The sequence below is a fragment of the Triticum aestivum genome, chromosome 6A (assembly GCF_018294505.1).
Source record: "Triticum aestivum cultivar Chinese Spring chromosome 6A, IWGSC CS RefSeq v2.1, whole genome shotgun sequence".
Lineage (NCBI taxonomy): Eukaryota > Viridiplantae > Streptophyta > Magnoliopsida > Poales > Poaceae > Triticum > Triticum aestivum.
The window spans coordinates 374,925,516-374,932,205 of record NC_057809.1 but is presented as its reverse complement, the minus strand read 5'-3'; positions in this window follow the sequence as shown (position 1 = coordinate 374,932,205).

Below are 6,690 nucleotides of genomic sequence, written 5' to 3'. Positions count from 1 at the left end.
TTGACCTTAATTAAAATACATCAACCGTGTGTGTAACCGTGATGGTCTCTTTCCGGCGGAGTCCGGGAAGTGAACACGGTGTTGGAGTTATGCTTGACGTAGGTAGTCCAGGATCACTTCTTGATCATACTTTATCGACCGTGCTTTGCCTTCTCTTCTCGCTCTCATTTGCGTATGTTAGCCACCATATATGCTAGTCGCTTGCTGCAGCTCCACCTCATTACTCCATCCTTCCTATAAGCTTAAATAGTCTTGATCTCGCGGGTGCGAGATTGCTGAGTCCCCGTGGCTCACAGATACTTCCAAAACCAGTTTGCAGGTGCCGTTGAGTTCCGTGCAGATGACGCAACCAAGCTCAAGGAGGAGCTCGATGAAGATCTTGCCCTTTGTGTTGTTTCCGTTCTAGTTGATCAGTAGTGGAGCCCAGTTGGGGTCGATCGGGGACCTTTGTCGCATTTGGGGTTCTTCTTTTATTTTGGTTCCGTAGTCGGACCTTGATTGTATCTGGATGATGTAATGCTTTATTCATGTAATTGTGTGAAGTGGCGATTGTAAGCCAACTATGTATCTCTTTCCCTTATGTATTACATGGGTTGTGTGAAGATTACCTCACTTGCGACATTGCTTTCAATGCGGTTATGCCTCTAAGTCGTGCTTCGACACGTGGGAGATATAGCCGCATCGAGGGCGTTACAAGTTGGTAATCAGAGCCTTCCCCGACCTTAGGAGCCCCATTGCTTGATCGTTTTTAGCGGCCGAGTTGTGTCTAGAAAAATATTTTGAGTCATTTAGGATTATATATATCGGAGAGTTAGGAATTCTTTTTACTCCCCAGTCTCTTCATCGCTCTGGTAAGGCATCCTGACGTAGAGTTTTGACTCTTCTCTTCTCAAATTTCACTAAAAAAAATTTTAGGATCACGCGGGTATCTTGGAATCGTTCCGATGGTTTTATGATGAGAACATTGTCTTGGTGCCTCCTGTCAGGGGTTTAGTGGAAGTGTCCCGGGGAGTTGAGCTCTGAGGTGTTGTCGTCATAATTTTATCGTTGCAGTTCTGGAATACCTGAGTTTAGTACGCCGACATCGAAAATCTCTTTTATGCAGTTGTTGGTGAGATAACCCCGATAACCCAGTACTGAGGTGAGTACGGGAGTATCGCCATAACTTGTATAACGGATGCTTTTCGAAGGTTGAGGTAGATGATTTCCGAAGGTTTCTTGGTTATGTGTTGAAGGATGGATACAGCTGGATGTAGGATTTGTTAGTTTTGGGTGAGATATTATGCTTCCCCTGTATCCCCAACACCTGATTGCATAACCGGAAAATTTCGGGAGTTTCATAGGTGGGAATTCAAGTAGCTCTTAGGATATCTTTCCGACGGATGTATGATATGAAATTGGGGTTCGACGTCTAGTGGTCCGCCTATTCACGGTCGTTTTTACAGTGGTCTCGTTGTGTCTTAAAGAGTCCTTGGCTATGCCGACTCGGGGACGCTTCGTATGTCATGTGCACTGCCTTGTACATGATGGTGCTGTACGATCGAGCCCGTGTAGGCCCCACCACGAAAACTTCGGACGAAATCTCTATCATATGTTCGTTCCGGCTTATTCTGCAAGCCAGTCCTTTGTTTTTGTTTTGAGTTGTGCTTTTCGAGTTGCTTCAATGTCAAGTGTTGACTCCATACCTTCCCCAAATGGTGTTCTCATATTCCTATGTGAATACTAATCCTTCTTGGTCATCGAGTCTGTCTTGTCAATCCTTTTTTTTAACCGGTGTGTCTCTCCTCAAGTGGATCCGTTCACGTCAACATTTGCAAGATCATTTATCATTTCTTCTCAACGGTGTTTGTTTCATCCGTCTTCAAGTTGCCTTTGTTTTTTCCCGCCCACCCACCCTTTTTCCTCAAGGACTAAGATTTCTTTACCAAGTATCCTTTTATTTTTGTGAAGTTTCTCCATTCTTTTCCGTCAATGTTCTTATCCGGTGATTCTCATGAGGATTCTAATGGAGCTTCAAGTTCGTCATTCCTCGTTCTTTTCTTCTCCGGTGGATTTAATTCAAGCTTTGGTATTAAGCATACTCCTTTTCTTTTTTTCCAATGCTTTTCTTATGCCGGTGCACCTCTTAATCATCCATCTCTCGCTATTAAATTGTTCCGGAGTGCTCAAGATATCTCGAAGATTCGTGTTTCCACTCTGCATTCGTTCAAGCTCTTTCGAGATTGGTATCTCATTCAAGTCATTTAATTCAACCGGTGCAACATCTCTTTTAAATCTTTTCAACGGTGTTCTTTTGAGTGGGCCCTAACCCACAGGTCTTTTTCCAGGATCTTACCTGACTCTTCTTATTTTCCCGGCGTTACTCTTAAATTTTTCTCCAAGTTTGACGTAAGAATGAGTTATCATTAGTCAAATGCTTTTCTCCAAGATCTTTCAAATTCTTTTCATAGTTGGCTCAACCTCTTCGCTTTTGATTCTTCCGGTGTGCCTCAATAATTCTTGGTGGTGTTTCTCGTTGTCATTCTCATCATTTGAAGACCGAAGAAGAGTTTCTCTTTAATCTTGCTCTATTCTCTTCAAGATTCATGGTGCTAGCTTGTTGCCATCCTCTCATAATTGTTTTCGGTTGTGAGAATCTTTTTCACCCATCAGGAGATATTCAAGAGTCTTCTCAGTTTGTCATCCGGAGTCCATTAATTCAGGTTTATTCATTCTCAGCCGTCAGTTATCATTCTCCTATCTTGCCGGTGCATCTATTGAATATCCTCTAATCAGTTCTTGATCTCTTTGTTCTCATGTATCTAGTTTGTCTCAAGCATCTTCGTTCATTTGCTAATTCTTACCGGTGATGCACCCCTACTTCGATCATTTTCAATTCTTACGGTGGTTCTTTCAAGATCTCTCTTCCTTGTTCATCATATCAATTCATTTGTTGTTCCAATCCTACCGGTGGTTCGTTGAAGACCTTCTCAAGTTTACGCTATATCTCTTTTAATCCTTTCTATGAGAATAAGTAGTATGCCAAATCCGTTGATTATCGTCAATTTAATTGGTGAAGGATAAGCATAACATAATTCTTATTCTTGTTCATCCAAGTGATTAATTCTTTATTCCGGAGGCCCTTAAAATTCTCGGTTTCATTTGTTTCATCTTCTCTTTTTCCCGGAGTTCCAAGCTCTAATTATCACGGAGATCCATCTAAATCATTGCAAGGATTCACCTTGTGTTTTCAATTTCTCTTTCTTTTCATTCCTTTTGTTTACCGGAGTTCTTCATGGAGGTTCTACATGACGATTCATCAAGGATTTAATTCCTTCTCAAAGTTTTCATCAAGATTCTTTCCTAAGGAGCTCAAGCTTTCTTCATATGGTAATCCGGAGTGCAATTCTTTCTACCATATTTTGGAGGTGGTATTATGTCATTCTTGATAATTTGAGTTCATGTTTTCCATGATTCACATGTTGTTAAGAATGAGTTATTTTTAAATCCATCAACCTCGTTGCTGGAGTTATCTTGTGTCATATTTCACCTAAAAGCCTTCCATTGGGAATCTATTTGTGGTGCTTGCCAATGATCCAAGTTATCTCTTTATCATCTTGGTGGAAGAAGTTTTCATCTCTTCGTTGATCTCAAGCAAGCAATTGTTTCCGTTAGTGGCCGGTTGTCACCTCATAATTTTGAGATGTTTTCCATAAGCCCACTACAAGCTTGTGCTTTTCGTTGTTGATTTTCCAACAACTCCGTTCAATTCTTCTTTGCAAGGATGCTTTCCAAACTCATTTGTGGCAGAAGTTGACATTTTCTTCTCCATTCTGTTATTCCAATGATTTATCTTCTATTCTTTCTTCCGGAGGCATTGTGACGTTGCTCTTTTCACTCACCATCTCGATTCGTCAGGGTCATGTTCTTTTCTTGACTTATCCATTTAACCGGAGTGCTACCTGGATCGGTTCCTTCTTTTCCTCTTTCTTAACGGAGTGTTGTGAACTTTGTTCTCCTCCGTTGTTTCAATTCTTCCAATTTGTTCAACCCCTCAAGGTTCGTGGTTTCACTCATTGGTCGAAGAAGCAACTTAGTTTTACCTCTTCTCTTCCTCTTCCGTTTCTCTCCGGTGCCATTCTAGATCTCGGGACGAGATCCTCTCGTAGTGGTGGAGTGTTGTGACGCCCCGAGACCGACGCTCCAGAAGACTTCCAGCGACTCCGAGTTTCGTCATGTGATTTGTTTTGTTTGTTGCATCATTTGCATTGCATCATGCCATCATGTCATTTTTTTTAAAACTCAACTAAATAAATTGTATGGATCTTCGATCCATTTAAATCGAGGGAAGGGTGACTTCTCTTTATAACATACCCTCCCGATATTTAGGGAGCTATAATAAAATATTCCATTGTTTTGGAATCACCTTAACACACTTGCAAAAATCCCAATGCCTTTTATTATTTCAATTCTTGGCCTCTAACTTTGCCATATATCCTTTCATCATTTTCCGGAGCTCCACCTAAATTCTCAACATTTTTGGACATTTCTAATTCCTATTCCTTGTTCAAACCTTTTCAATTAAATTCAAATGACTTTGAATTTAATTCTTGCAATCATGTCCAATCCTACTTTTCTTTGACCGGGCGCATTTTTGTGAGTCCGGAGAAATTAACCACATGCCCTAATTCTTCTTCCAACCTTCTCTTGTCTTCTTTCCTTTCTTCTAATTCCCTGTTAATGAAAAGAGAGAGGAGGAAGAGAGAAGCCCAGCCGCCAGTTGTGTCCAGCTAGGCCCATTTGGCCCAAGGCCTCCCGCAGCCCACTCCCTAACCTAAACCCTAGCCCGACTCCCTTCTCCCTCTCGTTTTTCCCCTCGCGCCGCCAGGAGAGCCCCCGCGCTCGATCCCATCTTCCCCATCTTCTCGATCCCATCCCCCTTTCGATCTCTTCCCTACTCGCTGCCTCTTTTCCCTCGTCCTCCTCCCAACACTTGCACGCAAAGGAGCAGCTTCCCATTCCCCCGAACCCCTTGTCCACTACCTTGGCCTCCGGCCATGGCGCCCGCACCGACCGCCCAGCAGGCCATGCCCCTGGCCGGAGCCACCTTTCCGCGCCTCCTCCTCACCAAGCTCCCCGTCGCCCAGGCGCCCGAGGAGAGGAGCTCCTCGAGCACCTGCGCCTGCAGCCATCGCGCCCGTCGCCGGCGCCACAAGTCCGCGTCGCCGAGCCCCTCGTCCTGCCGGAGTTGTTCCTTCTACCGCACGCCCACCGAGCTCCATCGCGCCCGACGCCATCGACCTCGAGCTCCAGTGCCCTGCCTTTGTCCGTGCGCCTGTGACGAAGCTCCGGGATCAGCCATGGCCGTGGATGCCGCCCGCCGCCTCCAGTCTGAAGCTCCGGCGTGCCCAAGCCTCGGAGTCGACCGGATCGACCTCCCCAAACCCCCGTCGCTGGCCTACCCTATTTCTGCTGCGCCGAACGATGACGACCAGCGCCATTCCCCCTGCTTGCACTCCTGCCGCGCCTTCGTTCAGTCTCCTAGCGAAGGAGATGACTAGCAGCACCCAGCCCCGGTGACCGCTGCACGCGCAGGCCCAGTGCACTCACCATGGTCTCCCCTCCTTGTGTGGGCTGCGCCCCTCTCCATGGCCAAGACCGGGACACCGTGAATGTCAAGTTCCTCCACAGGCGCCCGAACGACTACGCGGATTCGCCAAGTACATCTTCTCCAAGACCGGACCGACAAGTACCACGACGTCCGTGAACCACTACCGTCGCCCCGAAGATGTTGGATTCGTCAAGTACCTCTCCAAAAAACGAACGTGTACCACTACCTCCACGACGACCCGTGAACGTCTACGAGATGTACCACTACCGTCGACCCGTGAACGTCTACTTCCCCTACACCGCATCAAACTTGGTCCGTTCCGACAACACACGCTTCGAAGGTATAACCCCGAGACGACGCCCGTGAACAAATGTTGCGTGTTGTATGAAATGCTCGTGTTTACTCCGTGTCGGAGTTGTTCGGTGCACGTTGCCCCTCTTTTGCCTTGCCACTGACATGTGGGAACCCCGTAATCGGGAGCACCCCACCATCCTTGCATGACACGCTCCCGTCACACTTCCTTTTGCACCGGTACCTCCATGAGTTACCGGGACCGGAATGTTGCTGTGGCATCATTTTCGGATTCGTCGCCGTGGCACCCTTTCGTTCCGCCATGGTGACAAATGCTTCATAACATGCTCATATCAACATTTTCATAAATTGCATAAACTTGAATATGTCATCTACATCATACTAACAACAATTTAAAATGTTTAAAATTGTTGTTGCATTAAATTGCTTAATAACATGAGGATTTTCCGGAATTGTTGTTTGTTATTTCCGGCCTCATTTAAACTTGCCTAAATAGTTAGTTTACTTATGCTTCACCTCTTGCCATGTTAATAACATTTAATATTGTTGTGTACATAACCGAGAGATAACTAAATAATTGATGTGGTGTTTCGTCAATATGCAACTCGTTACATATTGAGCTTCACTTAACTTGTAGTATTGTTTGTTGCACTTTTCCATGCCATGCCTCATTAAACCGGACATGCATCATACTTGATTGTGCTTCATGACTTGTTTATGCTTGTTTGTTTACTATGTTGTTTGTTTCTTTCCGGGTTGCTTCTCTCGTTAGCTTCGGTTTCGTTCCG